Here is a 15,769-nt window from a genome sequence, read left to right on the forward strand (position 1 = left end):
GTGGAAGTGAGGCCACTGGTCAGCTTTCATTAGGTTCAATCCTAGTCCATTTTCTAGTCTTCCATCCATAGGAGTAAGAGTAGGATAGCAAGTAATTTAGGACTTAGAATTTAGGAGAAGAAAGTTAGAAAAATGCCAATCAAAAGAACCATTCACCCTCCACCACCATCACTTTCCATCAACATCATTTAGCTTTCACAAACCCATCACCATCATTTCACCAAAGTCCAAGTCATCTTTGACTAAATAGCATAAGGCTACCTACGTGATTACCAGTGAATCACATTGATAAAACTAAGTGAGTATCCATAAGTGTAAGGATCATTGGAGTTATTCTCATATCCCATGAGCAATAAATTTTCAATAGAGAAATTGTGTGTTTGATACTTTGTATCAAATATTCAATTACTAATATGTTATGTAAGTCATACAAAACTCGCATCAACAAGTTTTCAGTAATTTGGGCTTCCTGAAGTTAAAGGTTAGAAACAAATTAGTCAAAAATTTGGAAAAAAAAATGAGCCTCTATAATTCTAGGTATGAGGTAGATGGTTTCCCTTATGATAGGGCTCTCATCATTTGGAGAAACAAATGTCAAAGAAGAGGGATTTCCAACATTTCAAACCCAAGTGGTGGTGGTAGTGGCAGTGGCATTGGTAGTGGTTCATGTCCTGATATTGGAAGCAATGAAGATGACATTGACTTTGGCACACATACTAATGTTGATAGTGAATCTGAAGAAAACACAATGAAAAATGAAATGTTATATGCAATAAATGAGGAGGATTTTGATGATAGTGATGCTAAGCTAGTCTAGGAAAAGTGGCAACTATAGCATCTTCTCAACTTCAAGTTCTAACTTCTACATGAGTCAAGTAGTAGGCTAGTAGCTCTGATCTAAGACTCTATCTACTAATTAACTATTTTTATAAAAGTTAATTTACAACCTTCTTTCACTATGCTTTTATAGTTTCCTAAAAAAAAATTTGAACATGTTGATGATACAAACTTACATGTTGAGATTTTCATTGATTGTATATTTTGAACATGTTGAGATCTTCATTGATTCTAGCTTTAATATAGTAGTACATGTTGAGCTTGAGATTTTTTCATTCTAGTCTTTAGACTTTTACTTTTATATTTTTATTGATAATTAGATGGGATACATTTTCTGAAGTGTTAGTGGAGCAGATTAAGACAATGAAATGTAAGCATATAAAAGAAAGTGTTTTTCACATGCAAGCGTGTAGGGATGTGTTGTGATGCTCAACTAATGCTATGAGTAAGCTTTGATGTTGAATTATTGATTAGGGAAGATGCAAGCTTCAGTGAAATTATTCTAACATGTGCGATGCTATGTAGCAATTCAATTTTGATGTTTAATAAATCTTATGTGAATTAGGTAGTGAATTGAGAAAGTGGCTATAACCTTCACCCTTTAGTAATTATCTCTTTTAGTTCTCTCAACTCTTAATAGTGTTCTACTTTTTTAATAGGGTCAAGTATCCTAACAATGACTAATGTAATAAATTTTATGTATTGACTCCTAATATGGATGGATCTCCCAATAGAGACATTTTCATATTAGTGCATTGACCTTGTGGAGTTAATCCCACTAGGATTTTACCTTAGATAGGGTTTCCTTGAGAAGAAATCATGATGTTATGAGTTCTCTTATGGTGTATGATTTACTTGTACGCATTGTGATTTATTGTTTCATATGGTCAAGTTATAAGTTAATTAATTGGTATAAAAGTGTTGTGGCTGTGTTAATATTTTTTATTTTTATGAATAGTTAATAAAAATAACAAGCTATTTACTAATGGAAATTGAATTCAATCCACCTTTAATGGCATTCAAACATTGTGAAAAGGCAAACACAACCCCAAATAATTTCATGGCCCCACCTTCTATGTCTTTCTAGTTTCCTATCTCTTTGTGTTTAATTTCATATTGTTTTTTATTTATGGTACTGTGTGCTTGAGAGTAGCTAAAGCCACTTTTCAAAAAATCTATTTTGTGCATATCCTCCAATCATTCCATTCCATGAAGTGACATCTCTATAAGTCACTACATCAAATAGTTCATGCTTGATTTCTAGAATTCCACATTTCACATACATGTATACCAGTCTAGTTCTACCTACATCTTAAAAAATAATGATGTTATCAATTGATGGAGACCCATAATCAGTTTCAAAGCTACCATAGAAACATGGATCAAGGATGTTGACAAAGGTTGTGGTGTTTGGATTTGCAGCTACCCTTTGCATTTGAACTAAAAGAGGGGTAAAATTTTTCTTGAATACCAAAGAGAGCAGAATGACATAAGAAACAAAGGGAACTACAAAGCTTTATCCTAGTCCACAAGTTGAACCAGCATGTGAGATAAATCAAAGGGAAGCATCCTATGATCAATAATATTCCAAGCTAGTCCTTACTCAGAGGCTTATTTAGCTAGACAATCAGCCACATTGTTCCACTCATGAGGGATATCAATAAAAGACATAGAATCCATAGAATTGCATAACTGAATGATCTATTGAATAACTAGAGCCAAATGCCAATCCACATGCATAGTTCTTTCTATTCAATAAATTTACAACCACCTGCGAGTCAATCTCATAGATAATTCTTTTCCAGCCACATTGACAACACCATTCCACTACAACCAAGATAGCTAGGGCTTCCATGAGGTTATTAGTATGGTAACTCTTGTATATAGAAAACAAAAATTGAATATCATCAGAACTATCATGCCCAACTCCCCCAATACTAGCTGAACTAGGATTTCCCTGAGCAGAACTATTAGTGTTGATTTTAAGAATGCCCGCCTCAGGAGGAGACCAATGCCCCTCATGATTAACATGTTGAGAGTGTTGCTTAGCTCTATTCCCAAAGTAGGTGTGGGGGACCAAGGGAGTGCAGTGCTAAAGAGTAAAGGAGAGGTAAGAGTAAATACTAGCATCTCTCAGATCCAAACCTCCACAAATGTCACATTTAGCTAGAAGAGTTTCATAAAGGGAACTAACAATTTTCCCCCATAGGTGCCTGATCTCAAACTGCAAATCATGAAAGATCCTCCTATTCCTCTCAAGCTAAACATTCCATAAAATAAGGGAAGGGCCAATAGTCTAGGAAACCTAAAAAAAAGAAGTCTTGGAATGGGAATGGCCCAAATGGTCCTAGAATTTAGACAAAGAGGAAACATGCTAGTACGTGTATCCCCACACACTTCAACAGAAGTGCCAAATCTGTTTGGAAAAGGGGAATTGGAAAAAAAGATGAGATATAGCCTCTTCACTATTGTAGTAGAAAATATAGATGGAAGGCCCCTAGAATCCTCACTTGCAGAGATTATCCCAAGTAAGACACCAATTGTAAACCAGAATCCAAAGGAAAAAATTACACTTAGGCCATGAAAAACTATTCCAAACTTTCTTCCACCAAGAGACCTCCACCTCACCAAAAAGTTTCCTTTTCAATGCAAGGTACTCAGAAGAAACAAAATACTTGCTAGAAGAAGCACCTCCCCAAGCCAAAAAATCAAGTTCCTATAGAAATTTGGACTCCGTAGAAACTAATATCTGAGATAGTTCCAACCGATCCCCTAGAGAGCCACCCAATGGCCAATCAGAAGATTTCTTCCACCTATAACCCACAACAAGGCTCAGGTTAAAAGCCTCCTTATAATGAGCAACCTTATTCCATCCAACAAAAGGAAAGAATCACAAAGAGATTGCAAGTGAGGATGAGAAAATAAGAGAGGAGGATGCCCATTCCAAGAATCACTCCAAAATAGAGCCTCAGTGCCTCTGTTACAAATCCAAAATAAAATTTTTTTCACCAGGTGAGCACCAATCTTGAGGGTATTCCACACCATAGAGCCTCTTACCTCAAGAGAAAACCTAGAAACATTTGAAGGTTCAACCCCAGGAAAATACTTGTGTGATAGGATATAGGCACAAAGCTAAGACTAACTAGTACGCCAATGCCAATAGAGATTGGTAGCAAGAGCTTGATTGCACAAGATAACAGAATGAAGGCTAAGGCCTCCTTCCTTTTTTGGCCTAAAAATGGTATCCCAATTGATGAGGATCTATTTGGTATTTTGAAAATTGCCACTCCAAAGAAATTGGTGAGAAAGGGCATCAAATTCCTTAAGAAAATACACTGGGGCAGCCTAAGCCATACTTTTTTATATGGGAAGGGCTTGAGTCATAGATTGAAGGAGTGTCACCCTCCCAATAGTAGAGAGCCACTTGTGAGTCCAATGATTGACTCTTTGTCAAAGTTTTTCAAGAAAGTTTTGCAAGAAAAGCCTAGGCTATCTACCCACCATAGTAGGGACCCCCAAGTAAGTTAGAGGGAGAGACACAATCTGAAATCTCATGATATTAGCAATCCTCCATTGGATTGGCTTAGGAGTGCTGAAGAAAAAAATAGAGGACTTATGGTCATTAATTTTCTACCCAGAGATAGCCAAATAAGTATCCAAAGTGAGCCAAAAGGCTTTAGCTTCCCAAATCCAAGCTCTCCCAGCAAGGACCATATCATCAACAAACTGATGGTGGGAAAGAGTGGGCAAACCATTTCCCCATTGCCACCCTTGAATTAAATTTTGGGAAACATGAAACTTGATAAGTCTACCAAGTTCCTTAGCCATAATGATAAACAAATAAGGAGAGAGGGGATCTCCCTAGTGTAGACCTCTAGAAGCCCCAAAAAGCTCCGTCACTTCACCATTAAGAAGAATTGAGGAGGAAGGAGTAGTAACATAGCTAAGAACCAATCTAACCCATTCCTAATTGAAGCCAAAAGCCAGAAGAACTTTTCACTAGAAATCCCAATTGACTCTATCATAAGCCTTAGCCATATCAAGCTTAGTGAACATAGCATGTTCCTTGGAAGTACACATAGAGTGAATAGCTTTGGAAGCAATAACCACCCCATCCAAAAAAAAAATTCTTACCATAAAACCCCCTTGTTCCTTAGAGATAACCATGGGAAGCCAAAATTTAAGCCTCTCTACTAGGAGCTTAGTAATGATTTTATAGAGCACATTACAAAGAGCAATGGGCCTAAAAAAGTCCAGCTGATTAGCCTCTTTGTTCTTTAGAATAAGGACTAAGAAAGTAGCATTCAAGGCCTAAAGCATTTCTTTGTTGGAATAGGACTTCTGAACCACATTTAAAAGGTCATGATTGGTAATATCCCAAAATTCCTGAAAGAATTCAATAGGGAAACCATTAGGCCCTGGAGCTTTGCCCTTCCACAAGTTGAAAACCACCCCCTCCAAGTCAGACATACTAATTGGCCTCATACAAGAATCATTCATCTCCTTGGTCACAATAGAGGGAATATAGGATAGGATAGTATTCTCCTTAATCTCTATTAGAGGTAAATAATTTGAAAAGAGAGTAGAATAAAACTGAGTAGCTTCCCTAAAAATAGCTTGAGAGGAGGTCAGACAAGTCCCATTAGAAGAAATGTAACTCCTGTTACATTGAGCCTGCACAGATTTATGGAAAAAAGTGGTGTTCTTTTCCCTTTCTTGAAGCCAATCAACTTGAGGCTTTTGTTTCCAATAAATTTCTTCTCTAAGATCCCACTCAGCTAAATTAGTAGAAGCTCAGGATTCTGCTATGCCAAGAGCTTTTGAAAAACCCAAATTTTGAATCTGCCTAGTAATAACATCAAGATGATCCTGGGACCTCTTCTTCATCATATGGAGATTACCAAAACAATTCCTATTCTAATGCTTCAAATTCCTTTTAACATATTGAAGTTTTTAGAGAAGGAGAATATACGTGTCATAGGTAGGGCCTCCTTGTCTCCATGTGTGAGCAATTAAGTCATGAAGAGAAGAGTCTCAAAGCCACATCAGCTGGAACTTAAAGGGAGGCTTCTTGGGGATAGCAACATAACTTTATATGAGCTTAATAGGCTAGTGGTCAAAACCTCTCCAATAAAGAATTTTAGAAGAGAGTGAAAGAGAGCCACAATTCTAAAAGCAAGAAACAAGGAACCTATCCAAGCATTTTGAGATGGCATCATTTCCAACCCCTTGATTGTTCCAAGTAAAGAGCCCGTTGAGAGGTTTGACATCATAGAGATGTAAAAGATCAATATTTTGTCAAAGAAGCTCAAAAGAAGGACCCAAGCAAGCCAACCCACCCCTCTTCTCCCCTAGACTAAGAAAAGAGTTGAAGTCTCAAAACACAATCCAAGGCAAGAAAGGATGACAACTTTTGACATGCCTAATATGATCCCATAGTTTAAGCTTGCCAAGGAGATCAATAGGAGCATACATAGTAACAAGAATCATCTCTCCAATTTCTAGAGAGGATGCAAACATTAAGAGAGATGGGAGGCAAGAGACCCAATAAAGTGGCATAAATTTCCTAGGATCCTAGCAAATGGCAAGACCATTAGAGCTCCCCAAAGCACCAATGCACTAACATTGGCCTAGAAACAAAATATTAGGAGCACATCTAAACATGGAGTCCACTAAAAGCTTGGTCTCCTAGATACATAGGATATCTAGAGAATGCTCAACCACTATCTTGTGAATAGTTTTTTGACTAGGGATGCTATTCAACCCCATCACATTCCATGAGAGAATAATCATTGAGTAGAGTGGGGAAATTCTCATCCAAGGTCCGAACAACCCAAAACTCTACCAGTAAATCTCTTGTAAGTTTTTTTTCTTTCCTAATCCTGCTTTCACCCAGCTCTTAGGGAGTAGCAAAAGAGAATTTCTTAAATGGTCTTTGCATTAGACCCAAAGCAAGAGAAGATCCCTTTCCTTTACCAAAGGCAAACACATTTTTAACCAAATCTGCTAGAAGAACATCCTTTTCCTATGGAGTAGGAGAAACCATAAGGGCACCAACTCAAGGCTAATACAAATCTTTGGCATCTACCGAGCTACAACATCTTGGTTGCCACTAAGAATAGAACTCCTCCCCTCTAAGCCAGGAGCTGCACACTGACCATCTACAGGAATACCTTCTTCTATAACCATGTTGTCAAGAACCTCAAAATGATTGAACCCTGAGTCTGTCTAGATGAGATCACTTCTAACCCTACCTCTTAACATAGTTTTGAGATGGGATAAAACCATCCTTATAAGGACCAATAGTATTGGATGGCACTTGTCCCTAACTTGAAGTGTTCATTTGAGCTTTCCCTTTACCTGTAATATCAGTTTGAACATTTCCTTTTTCAGTACTAACATTTTGACCATTCCCCTTACCATCATTAGTCATCCTTGGGCCACAAAACCTAGTAAGGGTACCATTGCCTTTGGAGGCTTCAGGGCATTGGCATTGTAAATGACCATATGCATGAAAAATACAACAATAGAAGGGAATAGATCTATAGTCCAGTTGTTGAATCAATATTGTTTATTTCTATCCATTTTATGTTGCTGCTAAATAAAGGCTATAACTAGGAAGAGATAAATATATTGTTCCATTGTTACATCCTTTTTGTATCAACTTGATTTCTGGTGGAGATTATTCATCAAGTTATCTTTTTGTTTTTTGTATTTATAAGTTTTTTATTCAGTTTACGTCTATATGTTCTTGTTTAATAGTTTCAATGTGATTTATGGGATTAGTTGAAATTAGGCCATTCTTAAAAATTTAGTGATGACAATTCATCTGTGGTTGGGATAGTCTGCTATATTTTCAAAACCTCAAGCTATGATTCTATTTAATTGTCTCTTAATGCTATACAGATTATCTATTCTTTCATATCTTACTTTGGTCCATAGGATGTAAATAGGGTTGATAGTTATTAGTGTTCTCTCAAATGTAGAAGTAGTCAACAAAACAAAGGCTTGCCTTATATATATGACAAGGTCTCTTAATCCCTTTTTGCTCTACTCTTTTAGGAGTCTGTAGCTTTGTTAGTGAGGCTTAATTGTTCTAAACCTTCAAGTTTATTGATCTTGGAGCCATCATATATAATCTAATCTCTGCAGCCCCTATCACTTTCTCTTTAGCTGATGTTTGACTAATTCTTTTATTACTATCTATCTTAAACTTTCTTTTTATCATTCTTTAGTTTATTAATTCTTTTTAATATACAATAAAATAGAAAGTTAACTTGTTCTAATCTTTCTTTTAGATAGATTTTCTTTATAGTTAAATGGTTTCAAATTATGAAATTTTCTCATATAAGTGTATTCTAGTATATTCCTTTCATATAATAGCTTTACATGAAAATATTTAATCCTTTATGTTTCCATTATGATCGATATTGTTTATTTATATACATTTTATGTTGCTGCTAAATAAAGGCTACAATTGGGAAGAGATAAATCTAGTTTTCCATTGTTACATCCCTTTTGTATCAACTCGATTGTTGCTGGAGATAATTCATTTGGTTGTCTTGTTGTTTTTTGTATTTATAAGTCTATTATTTAGTTTGGGTGTATATCTTCTTATTTAATAGTTCTAGTGTGATTCTGGGATAAGCTGAAATTAGGTCATTCTTATAAATTTAGTGATGGTGATTCATTTGTGGTTGGGAGAGTCTCCTATATTTGCAAAACCTCAAGATTATCTACTATTTCAGATCTTGCTTTGGTCCACATGGAGTAAATAGGGTTGATAGTTACTAGTGTTCTCTCAAATATAGAAGTGTTAATAGTTACTAGAAGTAGTCAACAACATAAAGGCTTGCCTTATATTTTACTAGAAGTAGTCTCTTAATCCCTTTTTTCTCTGTTCTTTCAGGAGTTTGTAGCTTCATTAGTGAGGCTTAATTATTCTAGACATTCAAGTTTATTAATCTTGGAGCCATCATATATAATCTAATCTTTGTAGCCCCTATCCAATTCTCCTTAGTTGATTAAGCTAGGCTCTAGTATCCAAACTGTAATAATCATCCATTTTTTGCTTGCCTTTATTCCAATTTTGTAGATGAAGTTATGTTTAATAATAAAAATGAAAATATACTTGATAACAAGGGATTCACATGAATAGGACACAAATGGATTTTATGCTTTGATTTACCTATGGAAGAGTTAGGGTTTTTGTCTTTTTATCATATTAAGTGTAACATACTAAAAATTAATAACAAAAGTTTTCTAAGTTTACTAATTGTTTAAGTTAAACTAACTTGTTTGTGCTGACCATTGGGATGAACAAAAACACATGCAACAATTTTTTTATGCAAGAGTACATTTCATAATAATTACTATGCTAAATCTATCTTTAACAAGATTTAATTACTTGCAATGAACTAACATCTCCAATTTACTTCTATGAAATGGAAAGAACTGCATTACTTATTTAATAATCAAAGTACAATTAACCTAGTTACATACTTCTTTCTGGATAATAATCTTAAAGTAACATGTAGCTAACTAGAAATAGAGTACTCATATAAGGTGTACAAAGGTTGAGCTAATAGAGAGATGTGGCATGAGTATGGAACCAAGTCTCCGATTTGATTCACAATCTGGGGGGAAAGGCATCACTAGGGCATCTAACCACCCAACCATGGATCGATGTCAATCCCTCCTAGGTTTCTTGAAACCCAAGCAGACCTAGCCCTCCACAAGGGATAGTAGATGATCAAGTCAAGTATCTAGGAATCTGGTGTATCTAGCAAACTCTATTCTAAAATCCATTAGTCTTACCTTGGCCAAGGATTTTTAGATGTTGGTTTCAACTTCTCACCTTCCCATTGGTTTAAGGTTTGAGTTAATTCTTCATAGTAATTTGATTTTAATGGAGTTGACTTTATCTCATAATCAGGTAGATGATTGTAAAGCTCAAATTTGGTGTTATGACAAGGCAATAATGGTTAATACCCTTCCTTTTGACTATTACTATGCCTTGCCAGGGATATACACTATATAGGGGTTTAGCCAACCTTAAGCAGTAAGAATAGTTTTATGCGACATAGGTGCTAACTTGTAGGCTTGGATTGTTTCATGTTTGATGGTCAGTTTAATAGCAACTTGCTCAGTTGCTTCTCCATAACTTTTATTCCTCTTTAAAACATTCCACCCATTTTCCTTGCTCAAATTTCTTTCTAAATCTCTAAAAATGGGATTCTACAACCTATTTTTCTAGCTTGACTTTAGCCTCTCCACAAAATTTTTGGCTAATTGAGACTTATCCAAGCTATTTGTTTATTCCTTTTAATCTATAAAATGGGTTTTTCTAACCCTGTTACCCATCTCCCTCCCTTTCTTGTGATTCTACAACCTATTTTTCTAGCTTGACTTTACCCTATTTGTTATTGAAACTGCTAGAACCCTTTAACACTCATAGGAGGAGAGGACTATGGCCTTCTTAGGCCCAATCAAACCTAAGCGAGGAGTAGGCTACTAAGAAAAGTTGATTACCTTACCTGGCTAGCTATGAAGAAAGCCATAGGAAGAAATCCCTTAACTACAACCATACCTGGAGGACCAATAGCAATGTCATTGGGATCTTTATCACCTGTGCCTTCAAAGTTAATACCTGGAGGACCAATAGCAATGTCATTGGGATCTTTATCACCTGTGCCTTCAAAGTTAATACCTGGAGGACCAATAGCAATGTCATTGGGATCTTTATCACCTGTGCCTTAAAAGTTAACATGAAAATTTTGGATATCAATTACTGCGCAAAGCAATTTTCGAAGAGACTTAGATGAAAGGGCTAGATGATATAGTATATAACATAAGTCATCATCTACAAATACCTCACCCAAAAGACTCTATGACTTGGCCAACGAGTAGTTTGAAGTATATGTATATCCCTAGAAGACCAATCATTTATATTAAAGATAATGTAACATTTGAGAAAGCCTAGCTAGAAATGAAGAACTCTATGCATTTCCTACTTCCTTGGAAAAATGTGATTGAGGATCATAGTAATTGGCTAGAGGCTTTATTTAAGGAAATAGGGGTTGAGGTCCCCTAGGTGACAAGACAAGCTAGAAGTATGTCTTCCTTTTCTATGCAACGCCACAAGAAACAAGAAAGGTAGCTAATCTATGAGAGAAAAAAGAATAAGCATTCTATCCATGGACTCTAACTCATATGAAGAAATTATCATAGTCAAGCCTCATCCTACTTAGGTCATGGCTCCAAGGGAGTTTCTATAATCAGGCATGAAATGTAGTTATGCATTAATCTATAATTTCGGTCTTGTCTTGAAATGTTAGTAGTATAATATTGTCTGGTTTAGTTCATTGAGTAATGTTTCTCTACTTGGGTTACTGTCATTCTAATAGAATTATAATTGTGTTATTTGGAATAATGTAGAAAAATCAAAGCTTATGAATCTTCGACAAATTTGATGAGTAATTTTCAAAAACTTTTTAATTTTAGTTGTTTTAAAACATTAAAATTTGAAGTATTTAGATCATTCCAAGTTGTGGTTGAACAAAAATGGTACTCTGTACTGTGATATAGTTTAAGTTCTCATCATTATAGGAATTGGTAATATTTTTTCATACATATCTAGATTGAAATTAATCTAAACCTCTAAAAGATAGCATATGGGATCTCTATACTTAAATCCTCTACTAAGGTAAAGAAACTCAAAAGAATCTAAGTATTACCATGACTTAATGTCACACCCCTTTTATTTGATACTTTTTTTCTTATGCCTTTATTAATCAATGTCCTAGATCAAATTTACTATTTTCATTAATGGTTTTATGAATGTGCCCTAAGTGGGAAGAAATAATCTAAAAATGGTTTTATTGCCCTAAATAGTTTTTATTAAAGTGGTTTTGTTGCCCTAAATTATTTTGCTTACAAGGATATAGTGGTATAGCTTTTGTGCCCTAGGGAGTGTATGTGAACTAACTGTGGTTTTTGTAGACTTTGGCCTAGGTGGATTCTAGTTTTGAATGTATGATACCTCTAACTCAAAACTCTCAATTTGTTTAAGTATTTATAACTTAAATGTTATTGAAAAACCCCTTGTTCATCATGAAGATTGAAATTGATGTTTACTAGTGAGAACACTCATAGATATAATAATGGTGTTTTATATATCACATTTTTTTTATATAACTTGATATGAAGGTTCAACAACCTATTTGGATTAGATGAAGGAAGAACGTGACATAAACCCAAAGGGGGAGGACGTATCACTAGGAAAGGGGATGTGGGATGATCAAGTTTCAACCTTGGAAGTGGTGAGACTTGACAAATACACTTAGATGGAAAAGTGACTTAAACTTGAGGGAATCACCTTTTCATTTTATCCTAATCAATGACCATTATGTTGGAAATGATTTAAAAGCTCATGAATGAAGAGTAATGGAACTCGTAAAGAATGTTTTCAATCATTTTTTATTCATTGATGTCAAACTTACTACTTGTAGGAATCACAATTGCTTTAGTGACCCAAATACTATTAGTTGGTTGATTGACAAGGAGGTGGCAATCAATAAGATGTAACTAGAGTACCTAGAGAAAGGTTGAAGTTATGATGTTGTAATAAAGTATAAGGATCAGCTAAGCCATTGATGAAATAGTGTATTGATGACATACTCTAAGACACAGAGGATGGACACACTAAGACACATGATGTAAAGAGTTCTAGTTAGTGCCGAACAGATTCTCAGTTGAAGTCAAGCAAGTTCAATAATAGTGTGTGCCGAGTGAAGATCAAGTGTTGAGTGATCTTTAGGTGCCAAGGAGTCTTCATGTGTCGAGCAGTCTTCAGGTGGTGAGCAAGAAATAGGTGTCGAGTGAAGATCAAGAGCCAAGTGAAGATACAGGTGCCTAACAAGATACAAGTGCAGAATAACACAGAAGATGTTGAGCATCAGTAAATCAATAATGTTGAGTTTTTGCATTATTTTGAAAATTAAAGATTCACTAGATTTGAGCCGACATGGTAGTTGTTTAGAATTTTGTGAATCAGATAGAAGATAAGAATGATGAGCTAGTGGCACAGAACACTGTGTAAAATGTTTTTGGTGAATACAATTGGATTCTAGACGAAGTTTCTAGATAAGAGCAAGATATGGGATAGATACATTGTATCCTACCTAATCTATTGAAATCCTAAAGTTGGAGAGAAAGAATCAAACAGAAAAGGTATTCTAGATTTCTATTTAAGGAGTCATAAGGTCACGAAGCAAAGAAGATGGAAAAATATGAAAGCATGAAGTGCTGAAGAAGGTGCTAAGGTGGAAGAGAGATCAGATACTCTACTTCGATAGGTGACCATAGATATGGTTGCATTGGTATGATGAGTAAAGAAGACTCAAGGTGACAAAGCTTGAGATGAAAAGCTGACAGAGCTGAAGTGATTAAAGCCAAGCAAAGGATTGAACTGAAGTGTGATCTGTAACTTGCAAGATATGTTGTAAGTTGTATTAGATCAAAAGCCATTAGTGTTACTCTCTAGAAATTGTAATATTTAGAATAAATCATATGGACTTAGGTTGGTTTAATAGCCATGTTGTAAATCCTTTAATAGGGTGACATTCCAAGTGAAAGTTTCAAAGTCCTTTGACTAGGCCCATTCCTAACAGTATGGTGAAATCCTCTAACAAGGTCAAATTTAATAATGTGTTGTAGCCTTCAACAAAGTAGGCCTTTAATAGGGCAGACCATCAGAAGTGGTAGAAATCAATTGCATAATTATTTTGTGGGTGTCATCCCCACTCCAATTTTACCTTCTTATTCTTGGAGGGTTTCTGGGTTATCAAATTTTTAGTGTTATGATGTGATGCATGTTTACTTTTAATGATTGTTTAATGTTCAATTGCATACATGATAATTTCAGTTATGTGCCATTAAGGATTTGTAGAATAAGTTGTATTGGACATCATTGGATCTTGGATAACTGATTCACACACAATCTCCCCACCCCCCCCCCCCCCCCCCCCCCCACCTGACCCTCCCTCTCAATTATTCTAAAAGATTCTAACAATTGGTATCAAAGCCTTGCTATTGACTTAAGTTTAAAGGGACTAGAAGAAGAAAATATCAAAATGCCTAAGTCTTGGATCCATAGGAGATTATGCCCAAAATTCAATTGTTACTAAACATGTTTATCCAACTAGTACTCTTACTGCAGAAGATTTGAAAAACAAACAGGAACACAATCAGACAATGCTAGAGATTGCTTCTACACTCAATTACGCTGAATTCGATGATATCAAAGGATGTGACACTACATTCAAGATGTGGAAAGCCCTATTAGACATTTATGGAAGAGATCTTAATGTCTAGAGAGCAAAAAGAGAAAGCCTCAGAGGAAAGTTTGATGATATGAAAATGGAGGAAAGTGAGAATGCTGCTCAGTATGCCACCAAAATAAAGGAAGTGGTAAGTGTAATAAGATGTTTGAGTGGTCAATTAGATGATGATACTATTAATAGTAAGTTCTTAAGAACCTTGCTCCCTATCTATGCTATTAGAGTATCAGCTATACAAGAGCTAAGATGTGTGCCAAAAAACAATCTAAGTTTTGAAGGTATAGCGGGTAGACTCACTGCATTTGAGTTATCTAACTTTGACAACTACAGACCTGAGAATGTTGAATCCGCTTTCAAGACCAAGCTATCATTGAAAGATGCTAAATAGGTGAAATCAAAGAAGGGAAGAAAGATGAAATATGTATCCAGTGATAGTAGTACTGATGAGGAAGATGTGGAACAATTAGAAGCATTACTAGCTAGAAGATTTCACAGAGGCAAAGGAAAATTCAAAGGTAAGCTACCTATCATTTGTTTCAATTGCAATGAAGTAGGACATATTGCTGCAAGGTGTACACAAAAGAAAGAACACAAGGAAGGCAACAAGTAAAAACATAGAAGAGAAGATGATAAGAAAGATTACAAAGACAAAGGCAAGAAGTGCTATATTGTTGAAGAGGATTCTGATGATAATGATGATGAAGTTATCTATGTGACCATGAAGGACCAATCTGATGAAGAAGAGCCTACAGCACTGGTAACATGTATGAACAAGAATGATAGATGGATCATAGACAGTGGATGCCCACATCACATGATAGAGACAAAAGTAAGTTTGTTAACTTTACTCATTATGATGGAAATAGTGTTAGATTTGGTAATGATGCTCCATGTCAAATCAAAGAAAACGGCTCCATTAAGCTTACAGAGAAAATTTCATGTGATAATGCATACTATGTTGAAAGACTAAACTACAATTTGCTAAGTGTCTCACAGTTAGGCAATGTAGGGTGCAAAGTAGAATTTGGAAATAAAACTGCAAAAATCTATGATACTGATGGTAAATTGATAGGAAAAGAAGATCAAACAAGAAGTAATATGTTTTATCTTGATATGGAAAATACTTCTTGTCTTGTTGAAAAATTTGATGAAGTGTGGTTATGGCATAGAAGGCTATGTCATGTCAACTTTGATAATCTGGTCAATATTAGTAAAATGAAGAAAGTTAGAGGTTTACCTAAACTGAAGAAGCCTGACAATATCATGTGCAAACAATGTCAGCTAGTAAAGTTGACCAAGTCTAGTTTCAAAAGTAAAAACTATACATCTAAAGAAGTACTTGAGTTAGTCCATACTGACTTATGTGGTCCAAAAGAAGTACAAAGCTACAAAAGAGATAAATATATAATGTTGTTTGTTGATGACTATTCCAGGATGATGACTATTATGTTCTTAAAAAAAAAATCTAATGCTTTTCAAATGTTTAAGTGGTATGTGGCTAGAGTTGAAAAAGAAATAAGAAAGAGTTTGAAATTCCTGAGATCAGACAGAGGTGGTGAAATCACATCAAATGAATTTGAGATATTTTGCAA

General features: G+C 35.3%; 1 pseudogene; it reads right to left on the minus strand.

Moving 5' to 3' along the window:
- The window catches only part of LOC149577018 (heterogeneous nuclear ribonucleoprotein 1-like), a 187,101-nt pseudogene that overhangs the window by 63,893 nt on the left and 107,439 nt on the right, over positions 1–15,769 (minus strand).

This window comes from Cupressus sempervirens, chromosome 1 (genome assembly GCF_028749045.1).
Source record: "Cupressus sempervirens isolate cs-2001-9-10 chromosome 1, ASM2874904v1, whole genome shotgun sequence".
Taxonomy (NCBI): Eukaryota; Viridiplantae; Streptophyta; class Pinopsida; order Cupressales; family Cupressaceae; genus Cupressus; species Cupressus sempervirens.